This window comes from Armigeres subalbatus, chromosome 1 (assembly GCF_024139115.2).
Source record: "Armigeres subalbatus isolate Guangzhou_Male chromosome 1, GZ_Asu_2, whole genome shotgun sequence".
NCBI classification, from domain to species: domain Eukaryota; kingdom Metazoa; phylum Arthropoda; class Insecta; order Diptera; family Culicidae; genus Armigeres; species Armigeres subalbatus.
This window is the reverse complement of record NC_085139.1, coordinates 154,712,853-154,736,903: the sequence shown is the minus strand read 5'-3', so window position 1 is coordinate 154,736,903 and position 24,051 is coordinate 154,712,853. Positions and strand designations below refer to the sequence as shown.

Below are 24,051 nucleotides of genomic sequence, written 5' to 3'. Positions count from 1 at the left end.
TATTTATGTTGTTAACATGTATCACACTAAGGCGATACCAAACGATTGAATATAGAAAGGCATCGTCACCGCTAGGTGATTAATCAGGCTTTTATTCGAAATCAACATCAAATTGATACCTAAATAAGTAATCAATCATGTTTATGTTTATGATTAAGTTTATGATTTCGATTTGATGTCGATATCAAAATATGTTTTCTTTTTGCTCTCATTATGATGTCAGGCTTTGCTCGGGTAGTTATCTACTCGTTTGCCTTTTTCCGGGCAAACGCATACTTTTAAAGAAAGAGTCATCTACTCTTTTGTCTTATTCCAGGTAAATACATACTTCTAAAAATGGAAATCATATATTCTTACGACCCATTGCATTTCATACTCTTTTCAACGATTATGCCAAATGGTCATTATGCCAAACGGCATTATGCCATATGGGCTTCCCCCAATATGAACAACGAGTATAATGGATTATATCAAATGGGCTCTATTCCGGGCGAATGCGTGCTTTAAAATAAGGCAGCATATGTCGTTTTAGCTTATTCCGGGCAAATGCGTACTTCAATATAAGTATTTTTGCAAAGAAATATAGTACCTAGTATTTTTAATTTATAGAAATGACAGCGAAAAAACATAGTTTCTTAGACTGATACCTTTTTCTGGGGAACGGGTCATTCTGGGTTTTTGGTTTCTGGGGAATGGGTCATTCGGGTTTTTTTTTCTGGGAAATGGGCCATTCTGGGGATTTCTTTTCCGGGAAATGGTGCATTCTGGGGAATATCATTCTGGAGAATTGGTCGTTCTGGGAAATGGAATTCTGGGAAATACCATTCTGGGGAACTGATTCTGGGGATTGGTATTCTGGCATTGACATACAACCTTTGAAACCAATTAGGGGAAAAGACGGCTTTAGCAGGTTTTGTTCTATTATTGGCAGGGGGGTTTTTGTCGACCGAATTTTATGAAATTTGGCCACAATATTCTTTGATATGCAATCAGCATAATCAGTAATAAAAACCCCCTGACAATAATAGAACAAAACCTGCCAAAGCCGTCATTCCCCCTATTTCACAAGGTTTTGTTTTTTGCACACGTTTCGCATCATCATGGATATGTAGAGGTGAAAGTGCACGAAACGTTCCCGAAAACAGACGTGGAATACTAGAGTGCGTTCGGTGAAGTGTTTTCGCTACAAGAGCTAACATGGGGAGTTCGGTAGAATACCGCTCGGCATTTGGTCGGCCCGAATGCTAGTCCATCGGAGTATCGATTCGTGGGTCATGTTCGATGGACTGTAGACTTACATTGTTTACAAGGAACAAATCGACCGGGCGGCCAGCGTTCTGTCGCTCCAACAGCAGCATCGTTGGAGACTTTATTGATGCTAGGGCGACTTGAAACTGGATTGGGCGAAATTTGTCCGTAATATACTTCGGACTTCAGTCGTTGGTTCTACACAAGGGCGGAGGATGCTAACAACGTGCTCATCTCGGAAGTTCTCGCATACTCGCAGAATCACTCCGCACTAAAGTGGAAGAGTACGAAACTAAAGGTTATATTCGTAAACTCTCACAGGCGGGCCTTGAAGAACCACATTCTCGTGTTTGGTACTTGGCTATTTTCTCGGTTTATTACCCAAATAAACCTGGAAAGCTCCGTGTGGTTTAGGATGCTGCGGTAGCATCCCACGGTATATCACTAAATATGAACACTAAACATGTTATAAAAAGCTCCGGATCAACTGACCAATTGCACCAATTCCGACAATTCAAAGTGGGTATCAGTGGTGACCTGCGAGAAATGTGTTTACAAATTCAGTTGCTGCAACAAGACCAACACTGCTCACGATTCTTTTTTCGATAAAAGCCAACCGATCCAACGGAGGAGGTTCTGAGTTTATGGTGGTGTACAAGGTCCGATTATTTCACCTTTAAACTGTTCGATCGACACGATCCCAAACTGTTTTCAGGAAAACGCGTACCCACGAAACGTGAAATTTTACGCATGTTGATATTAATTTATGATCCATTGGGTTTTATAGCACATGTTCTTATGCACTTAAAAGTGTTGCTTCAGGACGTGTGGAGAGTGGATGTACAATGGGATGATCCAATACCAGAACAACTCTTTCAGAAATGGCTAAATTGGCTGAAGATACTACCGCAGGTCGAGAAAGTACAGATACCACGATGCTTCCGAAGAATCACATCCATGAACTGGACTACCACAATTCAGATGCACACGTTCGTCGATGGTGGTGAAAATGGTTTTGCAGCAGTAGTATTTCTACGTTTCGAAGAATCAAATAATGTTGAGTGTTCACTAGTTTGCGCGAAAACACGGGTAGCTCCGCTTAAATATTTGTCAACCCCGAGGCTGAATTAATTCTTTATGGTATGTTCATAATTTTACAAGAAGAAGAATGCATTTCTACAACTGGGCAGTGGCGTAGCCACGGGGGTGGTTTTGGGTATAAAACCCCCCCCCAGAGACAAAATTTTTGGAAGACATTTTTTTTTTTCGAAAAAAAAATGTTCAGAAAACCCCCCCCCAGACCAATTTTCTGGCTACGCCACTGCAACTGGGTCACATGGTTTCCTCACAAATTTTCAAATTTATCATGCTAAAACAAATAAATATTTTTTGCAACTATGTTCCTTAAGCGAAACACGTTAGCAATAAAATCTTATTGTTATAGGGGTAACGGCTCAAACCTTGGCTCATTATGCTACGGTTGAGCACATTTATCGTTATAAATCTTCATATATTGCATTTCCAACCAGAATTATTCCACCAGCCGGCTTGCTTACATTTGGTTTTGACGCCAAATAACAAAAAACGACGTTGAATGTCCGCAATATCTCATTTAAACCAGCGAAAGTTTCGAGAGAAATGGACAAAATGTCGGCATCCTTGTCCCTATCGGGTGGATAATTTTTCAGCCCACTTGGGACGAGTGATTGTTGATTTCGAACATACGAAAGATAAAGATGGGTTGCTGTTTATAGTACCAGTCGTTTTGCTTGCGTTGAATAAAGACAGCATGCAAACAAATAGAGAAAATCAAATTATTCTTTTGAGCGTGAATTCTAATTGGTTGCATGTAAAATACTACCACACTGATTGTGAGAGTGCGTTTTAGATTCCCCCAATAGCACGCTTACCAAGGACATGCTACCGAAAATCCTATTATATGAATCATTTATTTCCCAAATATTTACCATATTTGCAAGTGGAAAAGTTTAGAAAAATGAAAACTGTATTAAAAACTCCAATTGCAAAAAGGCTACATGTTCTAGACCTCATGTTGTGCCTTCAAACAAATTGCATACGTTAATTATTGGCTGCCGCATAATTTTGAGATTTACTGCTAGTTGAAACCATGGCAGTTGTGTTGCTCTCGCTCTCGCGATACTCTCAAAGAAACTTTTTTCCGAAACGTAAACAATGCTTTAGGTGGGGATGATGCATAACGCACTACTAAAGAAAGCCAATTGTAAAACTTATTCTAGGCAATTCCTTGCTTTGTCCTGTGCATAAACAGTTATAACTGTGCCAACTACCTGATATTATTATACAATTATTCATAAATACAATTATTGGATGCTTGTTTTTAACTATGCCTGCATTGAAGTTTCATGATTGGTACGTGCGTTTGATTCCACTCCTCTCTATATCGATCAGCTGTTGCGAATCCTCTCAAAACTCTCACGTGCTTCAACTTCCCGAGTTGAAAGAATACTTTTTCGGTATCATTTTACAGATCAAAATACTTTTTGCAATAAATAATAGATCTAAATTATGATGAAGATATTTGCCAAGTAATTTGACTTGAAATTATTCACATAAAATAACGTTGAAAGTTTATCTAATGAAACATACGATCCATTGTATCTTTCCATTATTAAATGAGAATGTTTGTAGGATTCATGCGAAAGATGATAAAACTAAATATTCATACACTAATTGAATCATTAATTTGCTAAATTATGAAGAAAATGGTGTATCGAACCACGAAAGGTTGCTTGAATCGCTTTTGCTTGAATCGTGGTTGGGGGCCGTAAGGTAGGCAATTATTTTTGGTATGTTCTGCAAATTAAAGCGATTGTATCGTGATTCGAGAAAAGCATCACGAGGGCCCATTCACAAACTACATGACGTTTTAGGTTGTGAGAGGGTACTTGTCTTGTCTTGTGCGTTAAGGACTTTATAAATTTATGAACCCTACCATACAAGAAGCATTACTAGAGGCTTTGTGTGGGTTGATTTTAGCGTTATGTAATTTGCGAATGAAACTTAAAGCAACCTAATCGCAAGCATCGGATATTCTATCTGCAGCTTTCGGTTATTTTCTCCAGTACGGGTTTTTGGTGAGAATGTTTTGATTTTAGAGTTCCACCTATACTAACGTAGTGCTACAAATCGAAAGCGCATGCCACCATTTGGCTACGGGGTGCCCCCAGTATTGTCCAAAAAAGTTTTGGTTAATTATGTCGCTATACTAATGGAAATTGTGAAATACAAATGATAGCTGACATAGTGTGGTTGTTATCCATTCATCTGTTGTGCGAAAGCAGGTATGTTCATTCAGAAAACTCTTTTATTGGGCAAAAGAAAAACTCTAGCACAGCCAGTCTGCATAAGTCAACGAAACATGGCTGCTAAAAAACCGAGTCAAAGTGATTTTTCACGCAAGATAATTTCTTTTAATACGTATTGTTTTATTGGCTTAGCAGTCTTAATATTGTATCAAACGAACTATAATGTTCTTGTTCCGACGTTTCGGTCCGTATTTGGGACCTTCTTCAGGGATCTAAAATTTATTGTTGTATGTTAATCCAAACAGTTTTACAATTTACAATTATCACAAGTTTTAGAAATTCTCCGGAGACGAGCCAGCCTCGGGCTGAAAGTCTCCTTAATAAAGACACAAAAAAAAAAAAAAAAGTTTTAGAAATATTACTCACAAAGAATTGATCGCTCTTGTCTTAATACTTTTAGCCTGTCGTGTTGTCTGTATCTGTTGTACATTTGGGAATCCTGTCATTTTGTTTTATGTTATTACATGAATTTTGGGTAATTTTTTTGTCTAGCTTTTACTCACTGTGTTATAGTCTCTAACCGGAATGGGATATCGGCTTATCATTGGTTATGCTCTCTAATTTTGTTCACTATATGTTCACTTCTATGTTCACCTTTCTGTTCACTGGTGACTATGTGACTATGTCTATCTCTACTATATTTGTAAACTAGCTCTTATTATTGGGTTATTGTATGTGTTGGATGGGTGGTGTTTTGATTAAGATTTGTGTTGTGTTCATTCGTTTGCTTTTTTAGAGTATGCATGATACCAATGTAACTAATACTTAGTCTTTCTGTATCGGTTCGTTTGTTTTTGTTATCCGTAGTTAAAATGTGGCATATTTCTAGAATAGGAAATCTAGTAGATTTTTCACTGGAGTCTAGAATTTTAACACTGTCATAATCAAATGTGTGTCCTGTTGATACTGCATGTTTCATTGTTGCGGTCCTTTTTTCCATTGGTCTAGTTGTATGTTTTTATAGTTGTCATCTTGCATGTTCATTATTCTGTCCAGTTTGTTTTTGTCCGATTTGTGTCCGTATAGTCTAATCTGTAGCTTGTTGGTGGTTAGACCTACATTAGGGTGGCTCAAATTAGTATGGGAAAAACTTTTTTCAATTTTTTTGATGGGCCGCCCTCTTATTCGTTTCTATTTGATGCCCTGATGCTCTGGACAAAATTTCAGCCAAATCGGTCAACGTTTGGGCAGTGCTAAACTCGTTGGAAGTTTATATGCAAAAATGTATGCAGAAACATCCCAAAACAGTGAATTGCAGTTGGACGGCACAACTTACGATGAAGAACTATGATACTCACTCAGATCTTGAAGAATTTAATACAGAATGCTATGCAGAAAACCGCGAGAAGATTAGAGTTTGCCCGGCTAAGTTATTAGCATTTCTCTGAAGTGGGGTTTGAGCAAATTTCGTTTCTTTTACCTTTGAAAAGAAATAAATTCACCCTACAACACTCCAGTAAAATGCTAATATCTTTGCCTAAAAACTCTAATCTTCTCGCAGTTTCAACATTACATTCTGTATTTAATTCTAAAAAATCTGAATGAGTATCATGGTTCTTGATCGTAAATTGTACCGTCTAACTGCAAATCACTGTTTTTGAATATTTCTGCATACATTTTCCATAAACTTCCAACGAGTTTAGCACTTAGACTGATTTGGCTGAAATTTTGTCCAGAGCATCAGGGCATCAAATAGAACCGAATAAGAGGGCTACCCATCAAAAAATTTGAAAAAGTGTTTTTTGAGCCACCCTAACCTACATACATAGCTTCGCACTGTGTGCAGTTAATGCCATAGATGACGTTGCTTCGTTGAAGTTTATCCGTCGTCCCTTTCATGCGTCTGTACATTTTTCCCATCGTGTTGATGTTGTAGTGACATATTTTGATGTTGTCATATTTCCCTGATCGTTGAATGTGTGTTGTTATCTGCGGTGATAGGTTGGCCATGTACGGTATGGATCTGTAGGTGATGTTGTCATCGTCAGTTGTTCTTCCTGTATGTGTTCGTGTAATGCGTCTGTTGTTTATCATCCTATTTATCAGTGATTTGGGGTAGTCATTTGCTAGTAACTCTCTTATGATGGTATGGTTCTTTTGTTGTTGTGTTCTGGTAGTCGATAGTTTGTTTACCCTTTCTATGAGGTTGTACGCGGCATTTGTTTTTAAATGTGTGGAATGCATGGAATAGAAGTTAAGGAAACGGCCGGATGCGATCGTTTTCTTGTACCAATCCGTAGAGAAAGATTGTTCTTCATTCCGTATAACCATCATGTCAAGGTATGCGAGTTTGTGGTCTTGTTCAACTTCCACCGTGAATTGAATTCTTGGGTGGTAGTTGTTAAACGCTTGTAGTACGTCTTGTATTCGTTCTTCTGGTATGCAGAGAAACAGATCGTCCACATACTTTTTGATAACAGGGATGACTATATCCAAGGAAGCTGTTACCTTATCTATTAGAGAGTCTGTGACTATTTCAGCTAACACCGGAGAAAGCGGGCTCCCCATCGCCATTCCTGTGATCTGCTTGTAGTGTTGTTCGCCAAATTTAAAGTAGCTGGATCCGATGCAATATTGTACGATCTCGAGAAATAGATCTAGGTTGATCGCTGTTTTTGTTTTTATTTGCGTCCATTGATCAATGATCGCGGTTCTAACCAGTTCATGCGGTACGTTGGTAAAGAGGGAAACAACATCAAATGAGACCATTACATATCCCGGTGGAATTTTGCTTTCATTGATGTATTGACAGAATTCGAACGAACTTTTGATACTGTACTGGATGGATATCGCTGATTGGATGATGTTTGCTATGTACTTTGAGAGTTGATAGTTGGGTGCAGTCATGGTAGGTACGACGGGTCGAACCGGTAGGTCCTCTTTATGCGCTTTGGGTTGACCATATATGCGCGGGCATACTGCAGTGCTGGATTTCAACTTCTTCGCTGTTTTATCGTCAATTATCTTTAATTCAGTTAGGCGTTTGATGAAGTTGTTATTTTGGCGTTGCACCTTGCTTGTGGGGTCTGATGATGTTGTAGCATAGATACTGTTGTCTGCTAACAACTGATTCATCTTGTTGACATAATCTTCACAATTCATGACCACGGTTCTGTTACCTTTGTCGGATTGTATGACACATATTTCAGGATGACGTCTAAGGTAAGTTTGGGTGGTTTTTAATGCCTTGGTACAGAATTTTGCCGTCGCTGATATTTTGCTGTTTGGTCGCTGTCGATTGATATGGTTTTGGATGATGTTGATTATGCCGGCTCTGGTACTATCCTGTACGGATCGATCAGGATTGTTTTGGAGGATGCTCTCTAGGTCAGCAATTAGATGGAAGTAATGAGATTTTGGCGTTCTCCTTGGCTCTACCGCGAACTTGGGCCCTAGGCTCAGTAGAATTTCCATTTCCTTTGGCAAATTGTGATTGGTTGCATTCAGAATCGCTTTTTGGTTTAGAGATGGACCTGTTTGTGTTTTGTTGATTCGATCCATCAGCGTCTTGAGTCTTTTATCCGTTTGCATCCGCTTTTTGTTTAGTGTTGAGTGATAAGCGATTTCCTGAAGGAATGCGAAATGTGCGTGTATTTCCCCAGGTGTTACACATGAGATTTGTTGTTTCAGCTCCTGTTGTTGGTGTGTAAGCCAGCTGATTTTGCTAAATGTGTCTTGGATCTCTATATTGAGTACAGACTTTTGAAAGCGATCTAAAATTCTTTGTAACTCATTAATATGAGGACTTCTAGATCCGATCAGCGAGAAAGTACACCTAAAGGTATTGGCGATGTGGTTCGGTGTCGTGCCATTATGGCGACATCTGATAAGAAACTCTTTCCTCGCGATCGTGTTTGCTAGTTTACGATTGTTGTTCGCATAGTCTTTGAACAGTTTGACGATTTCCGGCCCGTACGTGTCATGTAGTTCATTGTAAAAACTGATTCCTCTGATATTCGCCATCGTGGTTGATATGTTGTAGAGTTTCGACTGAATTTTGTTTAATACGTATTGTTTTATTGGCTTAGCAGTCTTAATATTGTATCAAACGAACTATAATGTTCTTGTTCCGACGTTTCGGTCCGTATTTGGGACCTTCTTCAGGGATCTAAAATTTATTGTTGTATGTTAATCCAAACAGTTTTACAATTTACAATTATCACAAGTTTTAGAAATATTACTCACAAAGAATTGATCGCTCTTGTCTTAATACTTTTAGCCTGTCGTGTTGTCTGTATCTGTTGTACATTTGGGAATCCTGTCATTTTGTTTTATGTTATTACATGAATTTTGGGTAATTTTTTTGTCTAGCTTTTACTCACTGTGTTATAGTCTCTAACCGGAATGGGATATCGGCTTATCATTGGTTATGCTCTCTAATTTTGTTCACTATATAACAAGACCACAAACTCGCATACCTTGACATGATGGTTATACGGAATGAAGATCAATCTTTCTCTACGGATTGGTACAAGAAAACGATCGCATCCGGCCGTTTCCTTAACTTCTATTCCATGCATTCCACACATTTAAAAACAAATGCCGCGTACAACCTCATAGAAAGGGTAAACAAACTATCGACTACCAGAACACAACAACAAAAGAACCATACCATCATAAGAGAGTTACTAGCAAATGACTACCCCAAATCACTGATAAATAGGATGATAAACAACAGACGCATTACACGAACACATACAGGAAGAACAACTGACGATGACAACATCACCTACAGATCCATACCGTACATGGCCAACCTATCACCGCAGATAACAACACACATTCAACGATCAGGGAAATATGACAACATCAAAATATGTCACTACAACATCAACACGATGGGAAAAATGTACAGACGCATGAAAGGGACGACGGATAAACTTCAACGAAGCAACGTCATCTATGGCATTAACTGCACACAGTGCGAAGCTATGTATGTAGGTCTAACCACCAACAAGCTACAGACTAGACTATACGGACACAAATCGGACAAAAACAAACTGGACAGAATAATGAACATGCAAGATGACAACTATAAAAACATACAACTAGACCAATGGAAAGAAAGGACCGCAATAATGAAACATGCAGTATCAACAGGACACACATTTGATTATGACAGTGTTAAAATTCTAGACTCAGTGAAAAATCTACTAGACTTCCTGTTCTAGAAATATGCCACATTTTAACTACGGATAACATAAACAAACGAACCGATACAGAAGGACTAAGTATTAGTTACATTGGTATCATGCATACACTAAAAAAGCAAACGAATGAACACAACACAAATATTAATCAAAACACCACCCATCCAACACATACAATAACCCAATAATAAGAGCTAGTTTACAAATATAGTAGAGATAGACATAGTCACATAGTCACCAGTGAACAGAAAGGTGAACATAGAAGTGAACATATAGTGAACAAAATTAGAGAGCATAACCAATGATAAGCCGATATCCCATTCCGGTTAGAGACTATAACACAGTGAGTAAAAGCTAGACAAAAAAATTACCCAAAATTCATGTAATAACATAAAACAAAATGACAGGATTCCCAAATGTACAACAGATACAGACAACACGACAGGCTAAAAATATTAAGACAAGAGCGATCAATTCTTTGTGAGTAATATTTCTAAAACTTGTGATAATTGTAAATTGTAAAACTGTTTGGATTAACATACAACAATAAATTTTAGATCCCTGAAGAAGGTCCCAAATACGGACCGAAACGTCGGAACAAGAACATTATAGTTCGTTTGATACAATATTAAGACTGCTAAGCCAATAAAACAATACGTATTAAACAAAATTCAGTCGAAACTCTACAAGATAATTTCTTTTAATAGTTTAAGAAGTGTATAAATTTAGAGTTATGAAGCAGAAATATGTTTGATACACTTTTCTAAAGAAGCAGTGGGTAATATCTCCCTACAAATCAACGTATTATCGCTGAAATATTGATTAATTTGCGTGATGAGCCAATGTTACATCCAGGCCCAACATTACCGCCGGCTACCCTACATATATGAGAATCAAACAAAATTTGTATTTCACAGGCAATATTACTCCTTGTGATGACTAGAGTACATGTATTCACCCAAATTTATGTATTTTTTCATAATTATTCGTTTTATGTTATAAGTTGTTGATCGGGGCAAGATGGGTCACCATCACCGGGGCAGCATGAGCCACTTTGACAGACTATTTATTTGTTTAATTTTCGATTTTGAGGTTAGCTTCTTGGCGTGGTCGGTGTACAGGAAAAGAAAACCGTAGTCTCCGCGAGTGACATGGTCCGCAAATACATACGAAAGTCTTCCCGCGGTTCGTGGACGGCGCAAGACTTGGAAATAGCATTGAAGAAAGTGGAAAACGGTGTCGTGACTGTGAGGGAAGCGAATACATACCGAAAAATCTCGGTCGTTTTGGCACTGTTTCCCCCCCGGAACTGGAAGATAAACTTGCTGGACATATTATTTTGATGGAGAGACGATTCTTTGGCATTAAGTCATATGACATGAGGCACCTAGCCTACCAGCTTGCGGTCAAAAACAATTTGCCAAACAACTTCTGCAAGGAGACGGAGCTTGCGGGAGATTGGCTAAATGGATTTATGAGGCATCATCCTGAGTTGTCCCTGCTTACAAAAGCTGGAGGAGATAATTGGTGAAACTTATTTCTTTCCTCATCGAATTTACAACATGGACGAAACGGCAATAACAATCGTAAGTTGGTATCAAAATCGCAAATAGTTCATCTCACAGAAGATTCTTGCTAAAAAGGGAAAGAAACAAGTCGGGGCACTTACGTCGGCGGAGAGAGGGATTCTGATCACTGGTGTTATTTGCATGTCTGCGACCGGACATTATGTGCCCCCGATGATGATCTATCCACGTGTTCGTATGAAGGACGACTTGAAACGCGGGGCTCCCACCGGAACATTGTTACGTGCTCACCCTAGTGGCTGGATGCAGGCAGATCTTTTTGTGGACTGGTTCAAGCACTTCATCCAGCATACCAAACCTACAAAGGAAGACCACGTGCTACTAATTCTCGATGGACACGCGTCGCATACTAAGAATATGGAATTCATCGAATTGGCACGTGCCAACTTTGTAACAGTTTTTTCACTACCGCCGCATTGCACGAACCGCCTTCAGCCTCTTGATGTGGCATTCATGGCTCCTTTGAAGAGCTACTATAACAAAGCCATCGATAATTTTCTTCGAGTAACACATGGACAGCCCGTTCGCGGCTCTTTTTGGTGATGCATACGGGAAGGCTGCATTGATGGCTACTGCTGAGAATGGATTCCGCCGAACCGGTATATATCCGCTCGATGTCAAAGTTTTCAAGGATGAAGACTTCGCTTCATCGGAAACACCAGACGTGCCTCTTAAGTACGCCGAATAAACTTAGTGCATCGAAAAAGCAGCCGACAAATTCGGAAGATCCACCAAGGAAATTGGAGAACATGAATCTTTGTGGATCTGAAGAACAGCTAATTGCATCACAAACATATCAGGATGAGACTTCAGATTGTGAATTCATTAGGTTTGATGAAGATACACATGAACCGATGTTTATAAAGCAAACTCCAAAAACCGACCTCCGGGAAAAAGTTGTGCTCGAAGAAAGCATTCAAGACTGTGAACCGAAGGTGAGTTTTCGACCCAGTGATATCATGCCTCTGCCCCAGAAAATTCAACGATCCGTTCAAAAACGATGTAGACAACCCGAAAAAGCAGCAATTCTTACTAGCGACGATTTCGTGACCGCTCTTCGATTAAAAAAGTTGAAGAAGGAGGATACTTCCGTGGCCATTCCTCCGTTGGCGGATCCAAATGGTCGTACGCATCCAGCAACTATGAGGCCCAGAGTGAAGAAAGAGTCGGATGAAAACCTGCTTCCTTCGGCTAGCTCAACTATCTGCAAGCGGAAAACACCAAAAAAACTAAGAGGCAGTCGATCTGCAAAAGATCAGCGTAAGAAGTAATTCAACTGCAATTTAGAAAACATGTTTGCTGATTTGATTTTGTTGAACAAAAAGTGTAGAGGAGAAGTAAGCGTAATTAAGTAAGGGAGTAATTCAACTACAATTTAGAAAAAAAATGTTGATTTGATTTTGTTGAAGAAAAATTGTAGAGGAGATTTTTTTTAAATTATTATGTAGTGCATATGTCGTATATTCAACAGGCTGAATTGATAAGGCGTTTTATGTTTTGCTTCCCCTTGTTAACAATAAAGTGGATTAAAACATGTTTTTGTTTCATTAAACAAAAAAAGGAAGTGTCAAATTTTATTAATTTTGATCCAAATATTGCAGCTATTTACACAAGTTCCAAGTGTCCTTATTGTCGCAAATTACAATTTCAACAGCTGTACAATATATTTAGTGGTAGTATTCATCATATTTACAATTATTGACGCATAATACATAATGAATTCGTCTACCTCGGATCCTCGGACAAGACGCTAATAAGACCAGTTGTACTCTATGGACATGAAACATGGACAATGCTCGATGAGGACTTGCAAGCACTCGTATTCGAGAGACGGGTGCTTAGGACCATATTTGGCGGTGTGCAAGAAGACGGTGTGTGGCGGCGAAGAATGAGCCACAAGCTCGCCCAACTCTTAGGGCGAACCCAGTATCCAGAAGGCAGTTAAAGTCGGAAGGGTACAATGGGCAGGGCATGTTGCAAAAATGCCGGACAGCAACCCTGCAGACGATGGTGTTCGCTTCCGATCCGGCATGTACGAAACGGTGTGGAGCGCAGTGAGCGAGATGGGCAGACCAGGGCCCTGTAGCATAATCTGACTAATAATATTAGCTACAAGTTACAAGTTACAAGTCAACAAATTACAAGTACTTGTAATTTGCGTCGCATAATAATGTTTCGCCAACTAATAATATTAGTACTTGTATTATGAGTAAGGTTGAAATTACAAGTCCGTCAGGTTCATTTACCTGTCGAAATTCATCCGACAGTTCACTGTCAATACGGAAGTAAACGATTTGTTTACGTTTGTTTGCAAATTTGTGAATAGAATATATATTTTGACTGCGATAGGTATGCACGTAACACTCTCTGTAAATTTATTGATTCCGTGGTTTAAGCCGGCTTCGTGGTATTGGCATTTTTAACGAAGCCAATGTAATGCACACTGGAGTCGTTTTACGTGGTCTTTGTGATTGACTTAAGTTTTAATTAAGGCGATTTGTAAGTTACGCGAACGTATGCTCCATGACAAATCAAATCCCGCTAGACTTGTTTGTTGTGGGTTTTGAAGAGGTTTAATTTACGTGTATTGTAAGACTTACGCGGGTTTAGGTTTTGGTTCTAATTCGATTATGAAATTTGGACGATTTTTTTTAGTTCAAACTACTAACTGATGAAAATATCGTAATAAATTCTACTCAGAATTTAGGCAGTTTTTCTTTTGTTTCCCATGATTGTCGTTAAACATAAAGCAATATGCATGGTCTTAAATGAAATTGTTTAGTATTATAATACAATAATACTACAATAAAACAATAATATTAATTTCAGTAAATTAATATATTCTCAATTTTGAGATGAATAAAGTCAACATTGGGTAAACTAAACTCAGCTTTGGTTAATATCTTTTGAGTGGATTATGTTAAACTACTGAGTTAGGAAACTCATTTCACTCAAAATTGGGTTTTGGTCCAAAGTACGGATTTGAGCTAAAACAACCCTATTTTGAGTAGTTTTGTTTCATAATTCTCAGTGTTATATCGGAACGAGAAATTTATTCTTATTGCACAGTATTTCATTATATGATAATTTGAAGCAACTAGAATAATAGTTTCTTTCTGTGTTAAGTCGTTAAAAACAATAAAACGATACTTAATTACTTTGCACGGCTAAAATAATAAAATAAAAGCTACTTGTAAATTAAATTACAGCACCATTCATACTTGTAAAAGAAACTACAAGCCAACGCTAATAATTTGTACTTGTATTTTCGTTATGCAACAGTTATTTGTAAATTCCACTAATATTATTAGTGCGGTTTACTTGTAATATTAGTCTTGTAAATTCATACTTGTAGATTCATTATGCAACAGAAAAATACAAGTTACAAGCTACTCTACTAATATTATTAGTAAAATTTCGATTATACTACAGGCCCCAGGTGCAAAATGATTTGGCGAGCGTGGTGCGTATTCGAGGATGGAGAAATGCGGCCTCGAACCGTGTATTGTGGCGTCAAATTGTTGATTCAGTGTTATCTGTTTAGATGTAGCCTAATAAATTAAATGAACTTGTTTTGAGTGCTTTTTTGGCAGCTTGCTGTGCGTTAAAAAATTATGTAGATTTTATTGTTCAAATTTTGGCGAAAAATAAATGCAAATTCATCCGAAGTTTATATCATTCAGCAGCAAATTTAGTTAAGATTATGATACCTAACTCATAATAAGTAATTGTGATAACAGGAAATAATATTTTATTCATTTCTTGAAAGAAGTGAAACTGATCAATGTTACCCCGATGATCAATGTTCCCCTGGATTACGGTACATTTTGAGTACTACAAGACTCTCTGGCCAATTTGTAACAGGTTCCGAGTGTTCTGCGAAAGTGACATTTGTTCAGGATGTATGGCCAATCCCGTACCGTTCTCACGAAAAATGGCCACATCTCTGCGTATACCCATCGAATTTTCGATCTGCAGCCAGCATTGGACAGCATATTAGATCTAGTTTCTGGGGAAAGCTTGAAACATGATGGCAGTAAACGTCACATAAAATGACAAGTCGAAGAAAAAATGCGTTTTGAACCTTCCTAGTACATTGGGGTCCATTTCGATCCAAGCACACCCAAAACAACGCTGTAACTTTGTAACGCAACGAGATAAAAATCTGAAAATTTCTGACTTTTCCTAACTTTCGAAACTAAAATATTCTGAAAATTTCAGCTTCCAGCGACATCTAGGAGAGGCGCCACAAAAAAATGACACGTCCAATGGTCCATTTGGACCCAAGATTTCACCACGATCACAAACACTCAAATTTCAACCGATTTTTGATCTTTAGGCACCAAACGAAAGCTGTAGGTTCCTAGATCAAGCCTATTAAATGATTCATTCCAAATTGACTTTTCTAGTCTCCGGGGAACCTGTATTAAAGAGGTGCTGTTTGAGCTTCTCAATTTGGCACCGAATTTTCGAGTTTCGTGTTATGAAACATAAATCTGTATTTACTATCTTGTAAATGCCATTCCTGGGCAAATTTATCTCTCGATCGGTAATCGGAAAGCCCTCTGGAAGATCCGGAACATGCGTAAAACTGGCCAATTTCAAAAGTTCACCCCGAACTTCGTGATTTTTTGATTCATTCTGGCGAATTGTGGGTGCAATCAATAGTAAAAGTCTTCTGTTACCTACAAATGTCCCAGAAACGGTCCTCCGGAAGATCCGGAACTTCCGTAAAATGACCAATTCCAAAAGTTCATCCCAGAGCTTCGCGATTTTTTCGTAAGCATTCATTCTGAAAAATTGTGCGTGCAATCAATAGTGAAAGTCTTCTGTGACCCCCAAATGTCCCAGAAACGGTGCTCCTAAAAACTCGGAACACTCGTAAAAGTGGCCAATTCCAAAAGTTCATCGACCTTAGCGATTTTTTCGTAACCTTTCATTCTGGCGAAGCTTTCTGTAACCCCTAAATGTCCCAGAAACGGTCCTCCAAAAGATCCGGAACATTCGTGAAAGTGGCCAATTTCAAAAGTTCATCCCAGAGCTTTACGATTTTTTCGTAACCATTCATTCTGGCGAATTGTGGATGCAATCAATAGCGAAAGTCTTCTGTGACTTACAAAAGTCCCAGAAATGGTCCTCCGGGAGATCCGGTGCATTCGTACGGTCCTCAGAGCATCGCGATTTTTTCGTAACCACCTATTTTGGCGAATTGTGTTTGCAATCATTAATAAAAGTCTTCGATACTGTACGGCAATGGTACTCCGGAAGACCGGGAACATTCGTGAAAGTGGCCAATTCCAAAAAGAATTCACGGAGGAACTTCGGGATTATTTGACCAACTTCCGAAGGGATTAACGGAGGAGCTTGTGGACGAACTTCCGGAAGAAGTTCTTGAAGAACTTCCAAGGGAGCTTCTCGAGAAGGATGAATGCCGCCTCGCCGCCGTCGCTGGCAGAATGCCAACTGTTGGAATTGGCCTCTTTTGCGGGTGTTCCGGATTTTACGAAGAAATATTTATTATTGATAAAAACATTATTTTGAGTTTGTCTTTGAGTGGCATGTCTTTACTTGTCATCAGACGAGTTTGTACAATTCCATTTAATTCCACCACTTGATTTTACCAGTGACAGATACGTATTTCGACCTTAACGTCTACAGTGTCTCGTACTTAACTCGACTTTTATTATTGTCATTGCATATTACGGAGGATTTTCGCTATTTATTGCATACATAATTCACCCATCTGAATGAAAGCGAAAATTAGCAAACTTTTGGAATTGACCTGTGACCAGTGAAAACTGATATTCCTGATCTCCCGGGGGACGGTTTTGTGGACATTTAGACGTCACAGAAAATTCCCACTATTGATTGCACAATTGCTTCCCCGTTATGGATGGTTTCGAAATAAACTGTGAAGCTCTTGGATAAACTTCTGTAATTAATCATTTTAGCGGATGTCCCAAATTTCCCGGAGAACCGATTTGTCTGCTTTTGCTGTCGATTACAAACGTAACATGCCGTTAACAATGTTTTCTAAAAAATCGAATGTGATTAACTTTTGGTAGGTCACAGAGGACTTTCACTGTTGCGGGAGGCGTTACGAACATCGACGCGGCATCCGAAAATTCCCACAGGGATGAGAAGCAGGTCTGACAAACCGGTTGTCATCCGACAGCTCTGACAGGTCAGCGAAGAAAAACAAAACCATCCCCATCCCCATAAAACATTTGACAGATGGGAAATTTCCTGATACACCGACGAAGTCGGGTGCCGACGAAACCAACCGATTTTATCACCAACAAAATCGGGTGTCGATAAAAACAACTGTTTTATTATCGACGAAATCGGGTGTCCACCAAGGTGTCGACGAAACCAACTGTTTTTATCACCGACGTAATCGGGTGTTGTGAAAATCAACCTTCACGAATGCCAACTAAATCTAGTGTCGACCAAATCATTGGTATGGATAATATATTTAGTCGGGTGGCTCTTAGTCATTATTTAGATCGACGTATCAATCGATGTATCAAATAGTGTTTATATAGCCGATTTAATCGGGATATGGGTTGATAGATTATATTTGCTTAGCGTTTAATTTACTTCTGAAGCAGTTGTTGTTATTGCACCAGGTACAATTTTGAAAGTTAATTAAAGTGTGAATATCTTTCATTTAAGTTGCAAAATTTAGTGCAGTACGATGGCAAGTATTTGTGTTTGTTTGTATATGTGTGCGCAAAAAGTATCGCCCATTTTTTCGGCACTTATTTCTCACAAGTTTTGACGGGAAATTTTGTTCCCTAAAATTAGCTGGAGACTCAGAGGACATGGCCATAATACAACCGGAATCGGACACGACACTGTTATATTGTTATGGGCTCTGAAGCTATGGCTATAATTACGATTTTTGCTTCTATTCTAATATAAAAATGAATTTCTGTCTATCTGAACCTTATAGACTCCAAAACTACTGAACCGATCGGCGTGAAAATTTGTATGCAGAGGTTTTTTGGGCCGGAGAAGGTTCTTAAGCTGGTTCGAGACCCCTCCCTCACATATATACTGTAAGTACAATGTTTTTTTCTCAAAAATAGTATTGTGAATTGTCGTGTGTATTCGTCTTTAATGTTTGTATTAATAAATCTACTTCTTTCATTTGCGTTTATTTTCCGTCGGCCGTGCGAAGAACAGCCATCGACGTCAGGAAAATGACTCTCACCTCTGGATCCGACAAATCGTACCCTTCAACACAATGCCAACGGCGCCAAGTAGAATCCCGACTACTGGGAAGTGAGACAGTCCCTGGACTCTGCCGTACTACTCAACTACCGGCGCTATCATTTAAAATCGATCTATTAAATTCGCTATTGAATAAAAATAAATCAGCCTATTTCATCGGGTTGTGTTTGTTTTCCGTTTAAATCATCCAATTTATTACTTATTTTAGTAGATCAAAAACAACCAATTTTATCGGGAATCGTCTACTGTTCATCAGAATATAATTACTAATCGAGCAATTAACTTGCTTATCATCAGCCGATTTCGTCGGCTATATTTTATTATTAAATTGAATCAGTTGATTAATCAACCGATTTCGTCGACTATATTTTATTATTAAATTAAATTAGTTGATTAATCATACGATTCTCTATATTTTCATCGGTCGATTTCGTCGGTTTAATGGCTTTCTTGTGCTAAACTACGTTAGCCGATTATTCTGCCAACTAAATTGCTTTAAATCTGTTGTTTTGGTTGGCCGATTTAATGTATTGTTTAATCGCTAAACGCCCCTGTAAAGCTCCCATAAGCGTCTGTGCAACAAACAACCGATTAGTCGGCTGCAAAGTAGGCCGATCCGACCGACGAAAACCGACTAAATCGTGGGAAAAGTCGGTAGGATGTGTTACGGGGATAAAACATCACCGACTCGGTCGACCTGAATTACAATCAATTTTAACTACCGAAACGCATTAAATTGAAATACAATTTAAACACAATGAGTGATGATTAACTGATACAGGGAGAGTCATGAACAAAGAGATAATAAGTCAGACCAAAAATTCATCTGCAAGCAAATGAGATCACAAAGGGAATGATGATAAAAGGTGAAAATGTGGTGATGTTAATTTATGCAGCCTGTTTATTTTAGAATTTCATATAAAACTACTTAAAAGTATTACATATTTGCTATCTTATATACTATACAAAACTATATTAGTGAGTTTACATGCGAAACACACCCTAAACATGAATTATTAATGTCAATCTATGAATATTGTTTAGGTTACCTTTCATGCACTACTTATCCTATATTTGATGAATTACAACTAAATTAAACCGAAAATTATTATACGATCACGAGACTGTAAGTGAAACTACGACCTAAAGAATGACTAAGACTAAGACCTTAAAATATACTTAAAAATAGATTGACTAGACTGAACACTGGAGGGTAGCTAAGACGTGGAAACGTAGACTAGAGTCACTGAAATGTCACTATTTATAAGACAAAATTTGATCTGTTAAAGATTGAAGTACATTCCTTTTAGCTTTTGAGCATTTGCTTGCATACTTGCTCAACTGATTGCACAGGCAATTCGGTTAAGAAGAAATTGCGATGCTCTGAGATGTATTTTTGAAATTGCCCACTTTTATTTGGTCCGGATCCTTCGGATGACTGTTTCGGGAGCTTTTTGGGATCACAGTAGATTTTTACTACTGATTGCATCCATTATTCGTCAGGATGGATCAACTTTTGGAATTGACAATTTTTATGGATGTTCCGAAGCACCGTTTTGGGAGCATTTGGCTCAGAGCACTTTTGCTATTGATTACATACACAATTCGCCGGTATGAATGGTATCGAAAAAATTGCGAAGCGCGGGAATGAATTTTTGAAACTGGCCATTTTACGGATTATCCGGAATATCCGGATGACCGTTTCTGGGGCATTTGGACGTCACTGAAGACTTCAGTATTGATTGCACCCACAATTTGCCAGAATGAATGGTTGTTACCAAAAAATCTCGAAGCTCTGAGATAAACTTTTGGAATTGGCTACTTTTACGAATGTTCCGGATCTTTCGGGGGACCGTTTCTGGGATATTTGGGGGTCACAGAAGACTTCAACTATTGATTTTCCAGAATGAACGGTTACCAAAAATGGCGAAGCTCTGGGATTAACTTTTAGAATTGGCACTTTTACGGAAGTTCCAGATCTTCCAGAGCGCTCTCCGAAGGAGCACGGCGGAATTAATCAGCGTGTCTCGACATATAAAAGTCGTAGTTTGGTGACAAACATTTGAAAGAAATTGATTCCATGCCATATTATAAACCACTTATATTCTACTTAATTCCTCGTTCCGCAATTTCTAGACAATCCTTGCCTAAAATGAATTCTGTCCCATTTATCCAAAATAAGTGTTGGCAAATGAACCAAACTCTGACATCGGTTTCAATCCTTAATTTAAAAAGGGGAAATATAAGCAGATTCTCTAATTCTGTTTTGTCAATCATGAACAAATCAACAAAATTTAGGCCAGAACACTATCTGGTGAGCCTAGAAATTCGCACAAAAAAACAAAAACTTACCAAGGTCCAGTTTCAGCTGCATCTCATTGTAGGGCTCCGTTTCCTGTGCATTGATAATAGTATAGCAAGATGCTTCCGACATTTTCAGGCCGTAATATCGGTTCAAATTCCTGAAATAATGAAAAAATATTAAACTTATTTCGCAATGATTTTGTCGGCAAATATGATTCTGCAAGCACACCAATCATATTTCGCCTTCCCGTTCCCTAGCCAATTTGCTCATTTTCGATCCAAACTATTTGCCATTCTTTCGAATTAATAGCAAACCAACTATCATAATTCTACAACTGAGAAGCTTTGGGTTGTAATACTCTACAAACGTACCTAGGAAAAACTATAAATATTCAGCAAAATCCACAAAACTTTTACTTAAAAATTTCTTTGCACTTCATGACACCCAAATACGTGTACAGACAGTTTTTAGAACAGTTTTAGTACACTGACTGTTGACTTTTTGTTGACGTTGCGTTACACACCAGGGAAAAAGCTATGGATGCTGTCCTGATTAAAAAATGTAACACTCAAAATAATTGTCACTTAAATTCCACTATAAAAAGTCATGTAGACTTTAAAAATCGAAACTTTAGTAGCGAGTAGAGGCCTGAATAAGAGAAACGCGGATAGAAAATATGACTCTGCCAACACTGCATTCAATCTTCTTAATCAAAGAACAGCACATGAAAAGGAAGAAATGGTTTATGTAGATAAAATCTCACAATCCGCTATTTCATGTGTCCACATCACATAACAATAGAATCCAATAAACAATGGAATTTCATTTCATAATCTATTAATGACTAACATATATTATTGCAAACTAATGTAAAATACATTCAATTGAAAAATGGCATAAAATCGAATTTGGCCGTTTTCAGTATTTGAGCCAACATTTTGGCTGCTTGACAGGTCTCCTGCTCGATTGGCTGCTGTTTTTTGACGGTTCGATTGGCGGCACATACCTATCCGCGTTTCTCTTATTCAGGCCTCTAGTAGCGAGCGGTGAAAAGCTGTCGGCTGAATACAGTGGCGATGTGGTAGTGCACTCAATGGTTGGAGCAGTGAAGACGAAATGTGAAGTAAAAAATGTGCTGTATGTGCCCGGCCTCAACTGTAATTTGTTTTCCGTGAACCGTGTAGCGAGAGCGGGTACACTCAGGAAAATCGACACATACTTTATGGCAAAAATCCATGTATTTTGAAATATGCATATCATGTGTCGGCACATACCAAATTGCATACAAATTCACACATGGATACGATGACCCACATAGATAGTATGTATGAACGCTCATGTAATTCATGCGGGCGCATGAAATATATGTGTCAAAAATATGGAATGCATTTGGCAACCCCCATTGCAAAAATCCATGTGTAAACTCATGAATATAATGCGGAGTTTTTTGTGAGTGTATGAGAGTCAGTTTTGTGAACAACAAAGCGGAAATCACCAAAGATGGGGTTGTAATGGCTGCCGCTTATTATGAAGGAAAACAATATGTATTGTCGGCGTAGCACCAACTTAGAATTCGGAAGTCCGGACTTCCGAACCGAACTTTCTTCCGAAGTTTTATCTGTCAAACTAATGGGTGCGTTGTTTAGCGCATCTTTAGGGGAATCCAGCGCACTACTTCCGAAGTTGGGAAAATTGCCTGTATCTGGAAAAAAAATCCAACTTCGGTATAAAAAGCGGTATAAATTTATTCCGGATACACAATATTGAATGTATACAGTGTGACGCAAATACAGTAAAAGTGAGCGACTTTATACCACAAGATGCCAAGTATATCGGACCAGCAGTATTAGAAGAAAATTTGTGAAAGAAATGTGATGGTTGTAATAGAATATGGAAGAACCAAGGAAAGAACAGAAAATGCAGAAGGGAATGTGCAAATTAGCAACCATCATGGACGAGGTTTTTGTCTAGGAGGGGACAAACAAGAAGAAAAAGAGAAGAAGAAATGTTAAGACGAAATTTTTTTTATATAGAAAGACTATTCTTAATTGTTAGTTTCTTGATGTATAGTTGTAACGAATCAATGGCGGAAAGGAAAAACAATTTAGCTTTCGGTGAAGAATTCTTCGGATTTTTTTTAATATACTCAATCCAGTTGAAACCCGAAATTGGGTGCTAGCGAAGTTGGATTTTTCTCACAATCCGTACGTTAAACCTAACTTCGGAAGTGGCGCTGAATAGCGCTTCGCGATATGAAAACAGCGCACCACTTCCGAAGTTAGGTTTAATGTACGGATTGTGAGAAAAATCCAACTTCGCTATACCCCAATTTCGGTTTTCAACTGGATTGAGAATATGTTCTTGGAAATCAAGTTGTCGATAGTTGGACTATAATTGATAGGCTCTGTGATACTAGTACTGTGATACTCGGGATGCCGACTTGAGGAGGGGTGTTGGAAATAAATTTAGTGTGCAACCACCCCCCTGGCGTCCTATACTATCACAAGGGGTTTGACAATAGCCACCATGTCCACGGACGGTAGCTCATTACCGTCCGTTGTTATTGTACGAAATAAACATCATGTGTTTTGTTTACTATTTGTTTTGAATAAATCTGAAAATTGTCACCTGTCATAAGACGAGTTTGAACAGTCCCATTGAATTCCACCACTTAATTGTATCCTGACAGATACGTATTTCGACCTCAACAGTAAGGCCGTCTTCAGTGTCTTGTACTTGACTCGACTCGTGTTTACCAATGGTTTTTTTAATTTTATCAATGTTTTTTCTTTCTGTGTATTAGTAAGAGGCAACCGGAGTCACTGAGTACATGGAGAGTGTTTATCATGGCAAGTGCATACGGTGGGTAAGATTTTCATTGACTCTGTTGTGTTTAGTGACCGTTGCGATTACCTGAGAAGCAACCAGCACGAAGCCGCAGTGTTCTATTTTATCTCGAGATGCATAATACCAATCTTGAGGGACAAATAAAATCAATGAGATTGGAAATATGAGCAACGTATATGCACAAGGAGTCAATTTTCTTGCGTGTAATCGTGCGGCAGCTTGAACTTTCTCAAAGGTTGCCAAAATCTATTTAACAAGATCTAACCGTTTTCACTCCGCCATGTTAGTGACTTTTACCCTACACGGAAAAACTTGATGAAGATTAATTTACA

At 38.4% G+C, this 24,051-nt stretch overlaps 2 long non-coding RNA genes and 1 pseudogene across 2 annotated transcripts; 1 reads left to right on the top strand and 2 right to left on the bottom strand.

Moving 5' to 3' along the window:
- LOC134218398 (coatomer subunit beta-like) overlaps positions 1-24,051 on the bottom strand; it is a 33,943-nt pseudogene that overhangs the window by 4,374 nt on the left and 5,518 nt on the right.
- On the bottom strand, positions 4,580-5,261 carry LOC134207648 (uncharacterized). The gene is made up of 3 exons (XR_009978399.1): positions 5,099-5,261; positions 4,962-5,034; positions 4,580-4,807 (listed from the first exon to the last, which is right to left on the bottom strand). It is a non-coding gene; the product is annotated as an uncharacterized LOC134207648 (long non-coding RNA).
- LOC134207651 (uncharacterized) lies at positions 18,254-18,750 on the top strand. Its single transcript, XR_009978400.1, has 2 exons — positions 18,254-18,392; positions 18,520-18,750. It is a non-coding gene; the product is annotated as an uncharacterized LOC134207651 (long non-coding RNA).